The 14707-nt window shown below is 38.6% G+C and overlaps 1 pseudogene; it reads right to left on the bottom strand.

Annotated features, from left to right (window-relative positions):
* Positions 1-3045: 3045 nt before the first annotated feature.
* Positions 3046-3167, bottom strand: LOC120093441 (small nucleolar RNA SNORA17; annotated as a pseudogene).
* Positions 3168-14707: the final 11540 nt, after the last annotated feature.

Here is a 14707-nt window from a genome sequence, read left to right as displayed (position 1 = left end):
TCCCATGCCTTGCTTATTAAATTACTCTTGTTAAAAAAAGTTGCAGTTTGAAAATGCTGTAATTTCTTTGCTTTGTAAATTCATGAAGATTGGTAGCTCTGTGTTTCATTTTTTCCAACGTCATCTAATCTTTTTTTTTTTTTTTATATACCTGAGAAAGTGGTGCTATCGGTAGCCACATATCAGAAATTTTGGCTCACACCACTTATAAACCAGTGACTCTGAGTCTCATAACTTCCTAAATATCAGTGGCCTCTGTGTAGTGCAGACAATAATTATATATGGAGTCACATGAGCATTGAGTATAATAGTGCTTATATATGGATTAAAGCGATAACTCATTGGTTAAGAATGTGTACTACTCTTCCAGAGGACCTGAGTTCAGCATTCATATCACATAATTCTTGACTGCCTGTAACTCCAACTTGAGTGGTATCTGACACCTCTACCCTTTGGAAGCATCTGCACTTAGGTGCACAAACCCTCTCCCATACAGATGTTTGCATGATGTAAAAAGAAATCTGAAAAATGTACACAAAGCTCTTGACCTGTTGCATGTGTTAAACATTAGCTATTGATGTGATCATTACCATTTACTTAGGAGTTATTTTAGTATAATTTATATTTTGTGGTTTATATTTCCTTGACAATATAACATGTTAGATTGACTGACGTTTAGTCCTCGTATCATGCAACCATTCTTTCTTTACATTCTTATTTTCTACTTATTTTCCTATTTCTCTCTCTCTGAACAGTGTTTAATATTAAGAGGTGTATTGAGAAGAAGTTTAGATACCTTCATCTCTGGAAACATTGTGATGACCACAGTTTCAATGCCCATATATAAATTCAATAAGATTGCATTTTTTTAACCTTCTGGTGGTTCTTTGTGAATGTCACATCAGGCACTTCAGGCCTACTCATCTCTCCATCCCCTCATACCTCTCCTCCACCCCTGTAATCTCCCCCCAACAGAGAAAAAAAATTCTTAATGTGGAAACTGTAGTGTGTTACAGTGTATCACACAATATGCCCTTTTCCCCACACTTTTTTTTTTTTTTTGCAAATGTTCATTGCAGTGACTCGTAGGGGGCCTCTGGCTTCTGCTGCTCTATCAGTGCTGGAATCTCACTGGGACTCCTCTCAGATGGCTCCTCTGTTGCTTCCCTATGACATGAAAATCCTGTAGCTTTAGATCTGTAGGACTAGTCCCTTCATGCATTCCAGTAGTGCATCCATGGGATAGATGATCGAATGGGCAAATTCAAAGTCCTGAATCTGGGCCTGAGGTATCTGAGCTCATCAGCCTGCCACCCTGCTCTCACACCCACCAACAGCCCCTGCAACCCAAACAGGACCAGCTCTACCTGGCTGCCCAGTTGAGGTGCCTGCTCTGCCTAGTGCTGTAGCCGGTAGTTCCACTCTCATGACTTGGGGCCAGCTCTCCCACTTGCCACAGATGGTGAGGAATGAGGAAGAGGAGGAGGGCATATCTTCTTCTTTAGAGCTGGCTTTCCTATCCTTAGACCCTTAGGCCATCTGACCTGCAATGCCCACTTCTAGGGTCAGCTCCTCTGTGCTGCCCAAGTGAGGAGCAGGGCCAGCTCTTCAGCTCTGATGACCCCAGGGCCAGCTCTCCTGACTCCTATAGTTGGCAAGCATCAAGAGGGGAGAATCTTTCCCTCACCGGTCACCCCATAGCAGGCAAGTGGCACAGCCAGCTCTCCCATGCTCATTCTCTTAGGGCCAGCTCACCTTCATCTCTGACACCAGGGTTAGCTCTACTGCCCGGCAAGGTGTTGGGCTTACTGTCCTGAGTGCTGCAGCTGGTGAGGGGGAGGGCCTTTTCTCTTGCTCTCATGACCCCAGGACTAGCTTTTCACTCAACACAGATAATGAGGGGTAAAGGGAGAGGAACAGAAAGGAGAGGAGGAGGGGAGGAGGAGGGGGAGGAAGAGAAGGAGAGGGGGAGGGTGGGAAAGAGGAGAGGGAGGAGGAAGAGGAGGAGGAAGAGGAAGAGGAGGAAGAGGAGGAGGAAGAGGAAGAGGAGGAAGAGGAGGAGGAAGAGGAAGAGGAGGAAGAGGAGGAGGAAGAGGAAGAGGAGGAAGAGGAGGAGGAGAAGAAGAGGAGGAGGAAGAGGAGGAGGAAGAAGAAGAGGAGGAAGAGGAGGAAGAGGAGGAAGAGGAGGAGGAAGAGGAAGAGGAGGAGGAAGAGGAAGAGGAGGAAGAGGAGGAGGAAGAGGAAGAGGAGGAGGAAGGTATCTCTTATCCATTCCATTGAATGAGAGAATAGGGCCAGCTCCCACACACTCATCCTTGGGTCTGGCTTACCAGCAACTCCTGCAATGTGCAGGGTCCACTGTCCTGAGTTTTGCAGCAAGTTAGAGGCAGGGTAAGCTCTCCTGCCTTCAGGGCCAGCTTTTTCTTGATGTCCAGGTGAAGGGTGGGGCTAATACTGCACAGCCCTCAGATATCAACATGTCTCCAGGGACCTCTGCTTGACCTTTGGAGATAATAGATGCCTGCTGCTATAAGGTCACAGACCAAGATGTGGCTCCTGCTGGCAGCACAAGTCAGATCCCACCATGGTGCCAGGGGCATCACTGGCCACTCACATCAGGCTGTTCCTCAGTACCCTCAAGTCTCCAGGCCCACCTTTCTTCATTGTGCCCACATCCTTCTGTTTCTCTTTCTCTTCCATTTCTCCACCACGTCCGCATTGCTCCTAGGGTCTCTGAGTATCTGGGGTCATCTTAGGACTGGACTCAGGAGGACTATGCCCTTCCTCCACATTATGGCGCCAGGCAGGAATGATTTCAGGCATGGTCTTCCCATCAAGGCCTGCATAACGCTGCACTGATGGGCATCTCAGGCTAGCCCCATGGCACTGGTCTGCTGGTTATCCACGGTTCACTCCTCTTCTGGCCCTCCTGGGTGGCTCCTTGCAAGGGTCGTCTTCAGGGTTTGTGTGCTCTCAGTCCTGGAAGTTGTTCCAGGCCTGACTGGCACTGGACTGATGGTTGTTTCTGGCTTGCTTTGTTCAGGGACTGTTAGGCTACTAAATGTTCTTAGGTCAGAACACTGAGCAGACATAGTCTCTCTCCTCTCTGCCACCTACTGACACACATGTGACACAGCAGCCACACCTGCAACACCTCTAGGGGCAGGAGGATTGCATTTTTTAAATGATATGGCATCCAGAAATACATTCTTATAGTTTACAAAGATATGAATTTTAAAGGCTAAAACTAAAATTTAATTCTGGCTATAGATTTCAGAATCAATTCACTACGGTTAATTATTTCTTTTTAGTTTTGGAGTGTCGACTATTGTTCACATTTTAGTCTTTTTCTTAAATAATTCATCCTTCAAAGACAGTTGTTTCATTTCTCTAAGAGACACAATCACATGTGTATATGCACACATATATACATGTATGCAATCATATACACTAAGGTGTGTGATGTGCATACGCATGTATATACATGGACTTCTTCCAATGACATAAGGTGTGTATGAGGGAGATGATAAGGGTTAAGTTACCTCTTATGCAGGTCATTTGTTAGGGGATTGTTTTTAGCAGTTTTCTCTGTAGCTGAGTTCATGTTCTTCCTCTTTGAAAATGAAGTCAGGGGTGGGGATGTAAATTTGATCCCTAGTTCTGCAATGATGACAAGATATCATAAACAGTATTTGCTCCCCCAAGTCACTATGAAGATTATGCAGGTGGCTTCATTTGGAGTTATTGACCAGAGTAGACAGTACAATGCACTAGATGCCAGTATGGCATAAGACTTTGTCTCATCAAACCATTTACAACTGAGATCACGCTATTCATTAGTACATTCCTGATTCTCGGGAGAGCACACTACCCTCTCCTGCCATAAGACTGTGAACACTGAGCTGAAAACCCTTTTGTCGTGACAAGGGGAAGCCAAGAAGCAGATGTGGAAAAGAGTGTTCACTTGTAAGACTTGGAGGTTTAAATGTGATTATTTGTAAAGTACACAGAATCCTGCCAAATACCCACGCATGCCAAATAAATAGAGCTGTACCAATTGTTATTGGAATTTTTTTTCCAGAAACAGAGTCAATTCCAGGTTTCTTTCAAGTCAGACCAGAGGTCAAGGCTTGAAGTGAAGGTGATACTCAGACGAAGGTGGAAATGGCTAGTGTTGCCATAGAGACAGGCAGGCATAGCATACACATACAGGTAGTACTAACAGTCATTGTTACTTTTCATGGGCAATGAATCTGGTTAGCCAAGTTTATTCATAGACTGTCATTATATTTTCTTTGTTTTTCATGGTAGGTAGATCTTATAATTAAGAAAGTTTCATTTTTCCAAAGATTGTATGGATATCAGGAACCCTCTGTTATTGGGTAGATGTGAAATGTGACTCCTCTCTAGTTCCGACTCAACTCTTGCTATACTGATGGTGGTGCCATGTTGGGATGCTATGGAACCTTTAGAAGACAGGGGCTGGCTGAAGTCATGCCTAGAAGATGACCATTGGGATAATAGCCTAGTTCCTGGTTCTGATCCCTCTTTTTCTGTGTCCTGATCTACCGCATCATGAGTTACCTCTGTCACATGTCATTAGGCTCATAATACTGCCATGCCTTCCCTGCTATGGCGAATTGAAATCTCTGAGTCTATGAGCCAAAGTGAAATGTTCCCCTCTTGTTTGAGTCATGGATTTGGTTTTCATATGGAAATAACTGATATGTGGTCCTAAGGCAATCTGAAATCTTCAGCTATTTAATATGGGCAAGGAACAGAAGATTCCGGGAAAGGTGGGAAGGGAAGAGAGTCAGCTAAGTTGGGTAGCTTGCCATGATAGAGAGTGAAAGGTAGTGATTTAGAAAAGGAGTATATGGAAACTGGTAAAAAAAAAAAGTGGTAGAAAATTATAATTTAAATCCTTACCTTTATGTTCCCTTTAAAAATTTCAATAAAATGTTACTTTACCAATGTTTTGGTGTATATAAATTTTAGTGCCCCTTCAAATTCCTGTGTTGAAACTGACTCCCACTGGGATGGTACCATGCTTGACTCTTGACACCCAGTTGCTCTCAGCAAGAATCCAGCTTGTTCTATAGTATGCGTACAGAAAGATGGTCCCAGATAAATGTTTATTTACCCTCTTTCACTAGATAGTAATTTGTAACAGTCAAGGAAGTTTTCAGTGTTTTAATTCATGTTTTCATTGCAAATAATCAGTTAAGATCATATATGATTTGAATATTCATAGTAACAATTAGAGTTGACAAACTAATGCAGGAAACTAAAATACTTTTAAAATTGCCATTATTTAAATATGAAGAGGATAACAACATTCCAGTTTGTTAAGAAACAACTGTTTATGTACTGGTAAATTCATCATTTTCCAAAACCAAGTATTTCTATTATAAGCAGTATGGATATATTAGATTCTCAGTTTCAGTTTTTAAATTCAATTTGCACATCAACTTAAGTTGCAGCTCACAGAGTAAGGTGTCAGAGAACTACTGAAATATTTATTGGATAAAGAACATAAAAATACTCATTCTCTCCATTTGGCTTGAGATTTCCAGGGTACCCCAAAACTAGGAAATACCAGCTGAATTGAGAAGGAAATAATCACCCCATTTTGCCAATGCTTTCTTTCTTAGAACTGAGGATTATTAATATTTTTTATACTTAACTGATTCTAGACCAAAAATATGACCTTCTGTAAATCTTGCTCACACAACACTCATAACTGAGAAATATAACAGATAATAATTAGTGTTTTGTAAAAACGTCTTTACTGAGCATAATGATCATTATTTAAAAATTTATGGGATATCTAAAGGGGTCACAGGGAAGTTCCCTTTAACCTTTTCAATTTATAGTACTTCTTGTTTTGGGGAAGATCTTTATAGTGACTATTTACATTACAAAGGAAAATCAGAGGCTAAACACGGCTAAAGATCCTCTGGGCAACCAATATATAAACATTTAGGAAATAAAACATAAATCAGAAGGATTATTCAATAAAGAATTTCTTTTTCTTTTCAAGTGGAATTGAAAAATTCCTCTAGTAAGGGCTAGTTAATAATTAATAGGACCCTTTATTAAGAGTAGATGGCTTGATCAAGTACTGTAGCATATTAATTCATCCCCAAAGCCAAGAGAAAAGGCTTTTGAAAGTTGCCGAAGTGGGGGATAGACTTTCTTGAGCTATTGTGTGGTCTAATATTACTTGATTGCTCTATTGTAGAGTACCAGACCACAACAAAGGCAGCATATGACTTATTTTTCAAAGAGACACAGAAAAAAAAAGACATTCAGCAGAGTTCACAGCTGCTATTGTTCTCTTACAGTTATTTTCAGTAATTTTTTTAATACATTGAAATGGCCACACACAGTAAGAATAATCATGACATAGCAATTTTGGGGGGAACTGGCTTTGTAATTCTAGATTATTCTGAATGCATTGTCCTATTTGAGGGAGTTTTGTTATTATATCACACATAATCCAATAATGGAGGAGCTGAACTTCAAATAGTTGACATGAGCTTATATTTTGCAGATATTAAATTAAAAGCATATGAATTTGGCTTCTTCAATTGTGTTTTTATATTTAGAGCCAATTAAATCTTTATATCATTAATACCCATAAAGGACCTAATTAATTTTTTCCATTGAGAAATAGCATTTTTAAAAATCCTAATTGTTTTCTTCTATACCTACATCTAACAGTTAATTGCTTTTACAAGTCAGGTCTATACATCTGCTATTGACTACTTATGCAATTATGTCATCAACTTCTCCTCAAGTCTAGAAATAGCCAGCTGTCTACTGAATAATTATAAATGGTAGGTTCTTTTTTATATTATGGAAAAATACTCAGTGTTAAACTCTTACACATTCAACAAATGTAACATAAAAATCAAATCTGGCTTTATGTTAGGAAACTGACAAACTGATCAGAAAATTCATATGGAAATGTCAGAGATCTATATTAGCTAAAATAACTTTGAGAAAGATATATGTGCCTAAAGTTTTCATTCTCCCTTATTTTAAACCCACTACTGACCGGTAATAATCAAGCCAGGATGGTACTGAGCCAGGATAACTGTATATAGATTACGGTAATAGAATTAAGCATCTAGAAAGATATTGCAGTGTCTGTTCATTTAATTTTGACAAAGAAAGCAAGTTGATTCAATGAAGCAAAAAATAATCATTTTTAAAATAAATGGTCCATGTATAACTTGATACTCGTGTGAAAAAATACAGGTTTAAACACATATATAATGTGATATCCACTATAAAAACAAACGATTGCAGACACAAGTGTAATATCTAAAGGTAAAGCAAGTCTACACCTCTGTGTCATTGGGCTATGGCTTCTCAGGAATCACATTGGAAACATCATAACAACCCAGAACATTGGTAAATTAAACTTTAGTGTCAGTTAGGACTTTTATGCTGAAAGGGGACCAACAAAAAGGTGACCGCAGAATGGGAGGGAATATTCAGCTGTCATTTAACGGGGGAAAGAACTTTAATGTCGGGTATATGAAGAACTCAACAGGCAACCCAATCAAAAACTTGGCAAAGGATCTGAATAGGCAGTTCTTCAAAGGAATCTGGAAATGACGAAAACCCACATGAAAAGACGCTTAGCACCATCAGTCGTTAGGGAAATACAAGTGAAAAACCACAATGAAATTCTACTTCACACTAACCGAATGGCTATAATAGAAGAGACGGACACAGTGGTTCATGAGTGCGCCAGTTAAGTCTGTCTGAACACACATTCTGTTTGGTTTGTAATACTTCTGGTGAAGAGTTTCAATTGCTCAAAAGGTTAAGCATAGAATTATCGTAGGATCCCCAAATTTTATTCTAAATATTGGATGATACACAGAAACAGTGAACGTTTCACACACTCGCACGCAAGTTTTCCTATCAGTATTATTTATATTAGACAAAAGGGAGGGGGGGGCAACTGAAGTACTTACCCATAAATGAATGAAAAACTATGGTGTAGTAAATCAAAGGAATGCTATTCAGTATGATTTGAAAAGAAAGTGTCGGTGAGGTGGCTCAGTAGTTTTGAATATTTGCTGGTATTGCCCAGGACTGGAGCTTGGTTTCCAACACCCATGTTGGGCATCAGACAGCTGCCTGCGATTCCAGCTCCAGGGTATCGGATAACCAGTCCTGACCTCTGTGAACACCTGCACTCACAGGGCACCCACAACACCCACAAAATTCGAGCACACATGCCGAGAGAGAGGAAGAAAACAAACCCGAAGAACAAGCAAAACCTAGAGTGTCACAGCATAGATGAACTTCGAACGTAAAACATTTATCACAAAGGAGCCTGTCACAAAACATTCCGAACTCCACAGATACCGGATGTTCAGGATGAACTAATCAACCCAAACACGAAATCAGATTAGCGATTGCCTGGGGCTGGGAAGGGAGAATGGCAGCACCTGCTGAGTGTATGAAGCTGCTTGGTGCAGAGGTAAAATGGTCTAAAATTAGGTAATGGTGATGATTGCACAATCCCGGAAGTCTATTGAGTTGTACACGTCACACGAGTGAACTGTGCAATGCCAATCCCGTATCAATAGCGCTGCTGAGCGTGAGCTCACCTCTGAAACGCCATCTAAGAGGAAAGTGACTGTTTTTCAGGCTTGTTATTCTTAATGACGTTAGCATGTGTTTCATAGGAGTCTCCCGATATACTCTGGATTATTTCATATGCTTTTTCTCTCTCCTGTTCTTTGTCTGTGCTTCTTTTGTTCCAAGTTATTCAGTCTATAAAGTTAGAGTTCTATGGTAGTGGACTTTGAACATCTAGGAGATCTAGATTGTATAACTAAGTTTTCCCATATTTTAATCAGCATTAATGTAGGTTATTAATAATTAATTAATTAAATTTGAGAACGGTCTCATTCTCTAGTCCAGGCTGACTTAGAACTTGTGACAATCCTCCTCTCTCTGTTTTCGAAGTTCTGGGATTACAGACATGAGGCACCTCGCATTGGTTAGCTGAGGACGTTTCAATTTAATATCTACTAAACACGTAACACCACTTCCATGTTTATGCTTGAATTTGGCAGGTGTACTTGACAATTATAAGTCATAACTTCACACTGCAGGACCTCAGATAAATGGTCTTTTTCTGAGTTTTGACATTTCTTATTAAACTCAGAGAAAATTTTATTTTCGAAGATAGCAGAAAAGAAATTGAATTTATTTCACCTGGGGAAAGAAAGCTCAAAGAGAATATTATAGTACTTGAACTATCTTGGTTACTTAGCATCTCTAGTTTCTGAGACTCTCTCTCTCTCTCTCTCTCTCTCTCTCTCTGTGTGTGTGTGTGTGTGTGCGCACACATGCATGTACATGCATGCACTCAGGCATGTTTGAGAGCACATGTATAAAACCAGTGATCGATAGTTGGTATTATAGCTCAGGATCTGTCCTCCTTGCTTTTTGAGACACAGTTTCTCAGTGGGTCCTGGGAATTTCTAGCTAGTCTAGCTAGGAAGTCACTGGGCTCCATTCACTTCTGTCTCCCTAGTGCCGGGATTCCAAGCCTGTGCATGCTAGGTATCTGAACTTGGGTACTCCTGTTGGTTTAGCAAGTATTTTATGGTCTAAGATCTCTCCCCTGCCCTAGTTTACAAGAAATATTCTCAAAGACTAGCTCAGTGAGCACTAACCCAATGATGAAACCTTGAAAGTCAAGATTCAAACACTGAGGTGATTTGCCAAATATAAGCCTTGCGTTATCTTTTTCTTCACGACTGTAAGAAAGATGGCATGAACCTAGACTATAGATAATGACAGGTGGAGACGAAAGCTGTTCCCAGATAAAGTACTTGGGCATGCCCCACCCTATGATACTTTGCACTTGTAGAGTTACAAAGCAGTCCGCTTCTTCATTTTGTTCTGTGAACCTTTCATTCAGACTGCTTTATTCCAACATGAGATAAATATTTAAATTCCTTCTGAGGTGTTTCATACCATTTCAGACTGGGAACCAGCGCCGGTAAAACAGAGGAAGTGGTGGTAATCTAAGCTAGGTCTGAATAAAACTGGGAAGTTGATGGACATTTTCTTCCACAACACTTTCCTTTCTCCCTCTCATTCACATAGTGCTTATAGTTCTTGGTAGGAAGCGTGATGCGGTAGGAAAAGCTTTCCTTCTGGAACCATCTTTCCTGCATGCAAGTTGTTCATCTGGCTTCATCGGCTCAGCTAGCCTCGGCCTCCAGTTTTTCGTCGTCAAGGAAATGGCAGTCCTGCTTTCATAACTTGGTGTTTGTGCACACAAGGGACTAGATATACCAGTTCCATTTCCATTCCATTCTGGTTGAGGCCCCTCTTATAAAAGAAAATAAGAGATTTAGCCTACTCCAAAGTGTTCAATACTATGTCATTGGTTTTAAATATCACATAAATTGCTATTATACCAAAGGCATTGAGCCAAATATCCATAGCCAGCTGATAGCTTGCATGATAGCATGAGCAAAATGGTGTACATGTTACCTCCATAATAATGTTTGGAAGAACTTAAGACATTATGTGTGTTCTAAAAAATCTCCCATCCTCACTTTTATTATATATTTATTATATATAATCCTACATATTTATTATCCTATATATTTATTATATATAATCCTACAAAGAGGGTTTTTTTTTCAACTCAAAGGCTTCTGGGAAATGGTAATATTAAAACATGAACACTTTGTCAGTGTTAGTTTGCCACTTGTAAGAAACATGCCATTCTGGTTAGGGATGTTGAAAATAGAAGATGCTATTACACACACACACACACACACACACACACACACACACACACACACACACACGTGTGTATGTGTGTGAAATTTGTCTACTTGAGAAATTTTCTTCCCATCAACTGAAAATAAAGTGTTTATTTTTAATAGTGTTCAGATTACAGGGTTAGACAGATGGCTCAGCAGACAAGAGTACTTGCCACATAACTGTGTGGATAGAAATTAAGATGCCATTACCTATATAATGAACCTGATGTCATCATGCATATCTGTAACCCCCAGCTCTGAGTTAGAGCAAAGGGGGAGTATATTGTGGTTGTTTAGTTTGTGGTGTAGTCAAGAAAACAAGAGCCCTATGTTCAGGGAGAGAACTTGCCTCAAAGAAAGAGGTGAAGATTCATAGAGAACAATCTGATGCTCTCCTTTAGCCTCTGGGCCAGCATAGGCATGTATGAATAGACAGACACCTACAAAGATGAGCATACATTAAGAGAGTAAAAAGTTAAGTGTGTCGGTCATAATTATGTATCTTGATGGTTTTTTCAAAAGCTATACTTATTCTTCATAATCAACATTATCATCAAGAAACTGAAAATCACCTGTACAGTAGAAATCTATCATTCCTCTTTCTGCTGCTAGCCATTTGACATTGGTCACTATTGTCCTGAATTCTACCTCAGATGAAATCTCCATTGCTTTTACTTTTTACACTTTACTGTATATAATAGAGTAGCTGGTTATATACTTTTTCACTCCATTTGCTCACCAGCCATCTACACTGTGCACATAATTATACATTATAATCTCACTTTGTATATTTTATTGTACCAATATGATACAATGGACTGGGCCAATCTACTGTTAATGAACATTTAGAAAATGTCCAGTTCACTGTAACTGTGAAGTCATTTTCTATGGCTAGTCATTTTGACATACAGATCCATTACTATTGAATTTATTCCTGGATGTAGATTTGCTAAATCATAGAATATATATGTATTCATCTGAGCAGCTTCTCTCAAACCTTTTTCAAAAATGAGTATTTCAGTTCCCTGACATTAGTACTTGGATGTTCTGCTTGCTTCTCATCTTCACTGATATAATCATTGTTATTATTTTTTCAGTCTTTTTAAATTTTAGATGCTAACTTGTCTAATAACAAATGGAATCCTGTTTGTAAAACTGGAGTTTTCATGACATAATTACCCTCCAAAGCTGCACTTTCTAATTCAGCTACTTTGTGTGACTAGACTCCAACATAAGAATTGAGGAGAGACACATTTAGACCTTTACTATAACTGCATCAGCTAGTTTTGTTTCTGAAGCTAGTTTCTGTTCAATGGTCCTTATTAAACACCTAGATAGCTCTGCTTTTGGCTAAGTCAATGTTCTGGTTCCATTTTTTCCTCCCCACATTTAATTATTCTCTCCTTTTATTTATTTATAGATAAAACAGTGCCTTTAAAACCCGGGTTTGGCAATTGTTTCTATTGGTAATCAGTAGCAATAGGATTTCAGTGCCCACCATGAATAAGTTAACGGAATTTTAATTCTTGACAGAATTAAAAAATTTCCTTCTTTTGAGATACTTGACAACTATTTTGATGATGTAAGTAAGTTGGTTAGCCTGTTTTTATCAGTTATGAAAATCAAATGTATTGAGCTCTCAAATGGAAAAAGTTGGTGATGGCTACTTAGATATTTACCTAGTTCCATCTACTGTGTAAGAAATAGTTGGGTTGTCAAATAACAGATAAATAAGAATAATATAAAATCTTCCTGATTATGACTAAGAGGCAGACATGTTAAATTGAATGCTATGTAAATGTTAGTTTGGTGTCTTAAAAGCCTACATAGCACTAAGTTGTCAAATGCTGTTTTTCAAAGATCTTTTAAAAAATTGAGAAGAACCAATAACAATATCTTAATTGAGGAGAGATAAAACTAGTTAAACAAGAAAATTTATTTTCTAAACAATTAAGTATACATTCTCTTGTACAATTCTCTGTAAGTTAGCAATCTGCTTTGAATTCCATGCCTCATTTTCCTCTAGCCTATTCAGATACATCATAAATTGAAAATGAGCCAATCATAGGTTGACTAATAAATATTTTTGAAAATGTATATATTTTCATTGTACAGATGTATACAGTGTATCTTTGTCTGACAATCGACTGTGAACAGCAGTAAATGGGAGATCAACTTGTATCACTGCCTAACAAACCAAGCCTCAGAGAACATTGAAGAAAGGTTTGAAGGTCTATTAGATCTGAAGGACGGGAAGAAATGCTGTGAAATCAGCTCTCTGGATATGAAAGGTTACTCTAAACATGAACGTGTAGTGCCTGTGGTTGACCACACAAGACCTGCACAAGCTCAAGCCAGCTAATTAATAAATTGTTATAACAACACTCTGGTCTTCACTGAGGACCAGGATTAAAATGAAAAGCATGAAGACAAATTTGCATATCAAGTTACTTTTAGGTTTTAATAACTCACATGTATCAGTTTTCCCGATCAATTATCAGCACAATATATTACAGAAAATGCCAAAGAGCTTGGTATAATTAATGATGTATTTGTGTAACCATTTGTGTAATCGCTGTGTTACAAAATCCAATAACATTCCCATCCATCATGTTGAATCTGTCCATAGTTGTCATTGAAAAGGAAAGCATTGTAAATGGTGGAGATACACAGTGGATTTCAACCACAGTACCACATCACTTTGGGATAGATGATTGTCTCTGATTCTAATATGAGAACCAGAATGAGTTTTCTTATCTTGTTATCCTTCAGGAGCATGTAAGCATGCCTTTGTGATAATTAATTAGATAGATTTAGTGTCCTATAAAATATAGATGATCATTTATTCATGTATCTCTCTATCAGCATTTGTCCCATTCATCATTAAATTTTAAGAATTCAGCTTCTAATTCAGCTGCCAGAACCACCTTCAGCACCTGGTCCTTGCAGGACCAATAATAGATGTTTGCTAAAGAATTGATGACTGAATGAATAATAATTGACTATTGGTCAATTTAAGTGAAAGGTTTCTGATGGGTAACATATAGTTAATAGTTGCCTTAAAACATGACAAAATATTATTATGGAACTGCCTTTGTACTAAAATGAAAGCATATAAAATAGAAATATAGAAACATTTGCTGGTGTTTCTCCTTAGTGGTATCTCTTCCATGATGGAATCCTATTTGCTATGGAACACAAAATGTAGCCATTTTAAATTCACCCTGAGCTGCTACTGCCGAAGTTTATGGAGGTCAATTACCAATATTTTCTTTTCTAACAGCATTGTTTAGGGAAACAATGAGAGAAAGACATGTGAAGACTCTGAGAATATTGGGTCATATACCTTATTTTCTATATAGTTTCTCTAGGGGAAAATTGTGCAGCAGAAAATGATAATATCAAGAACATTTTAGTGCAACGGTCTGCAATGATAGTCTACACATTTTCCCCCCCTTTGGTAAGTAATACTGTTTGAAATCATGGACTTCTTTTGCTGTGGCCCACCTCTGCAGCCTAGAAAAGTCATTTATATGCTGATGAATTTAATACTTTGTGCCCTCATTTTTAGACAAACATCATTGGGTTACTTGGATGTTAGCAAGAAAAATTAAACTCCTGCAAGTCTTCATTCAGGAGTAGAAATTGAGTACTTTATTATATTTCTCTCTAATGGAAGAAATACTAGAAAGGGTGCATTGCATGTTTTATGTATGGGAATCTTGTTTCTTATGCCTCAAATGTGTTTTGCTGTGGTTTAGAAGCTATAATGAAGCCTTTTATCTCTCCCTGTTGTCCATAAATGCTTGTGTGTATGCATCTGTGACAAGATAAACGCTCCGTAAGGCTTATGTCTGCATGTATATCTGTTAATTCCTTTTCTACTT

This window comes from Rattus norvegicus, chromosome 6 (assembly GCF_036323735.1).
Source record: "Rattus norvegicus strain BN/NHsdMcwi chromosome 6, GRCr8, whole genome shotgun sequence".
NCBI classification, from domain to species: domain Eukaryota; kingdom Metazoa; phylum Chordata; class Mammalia; order Rodentia; family Muridae; genus Rattus; species Rattus norvegicus.
The sequence above is the reverse complement of the archived record's forward strand: the minus strand, read 5'-3'. Positions and strand labels throughout refer to the sequence as shown.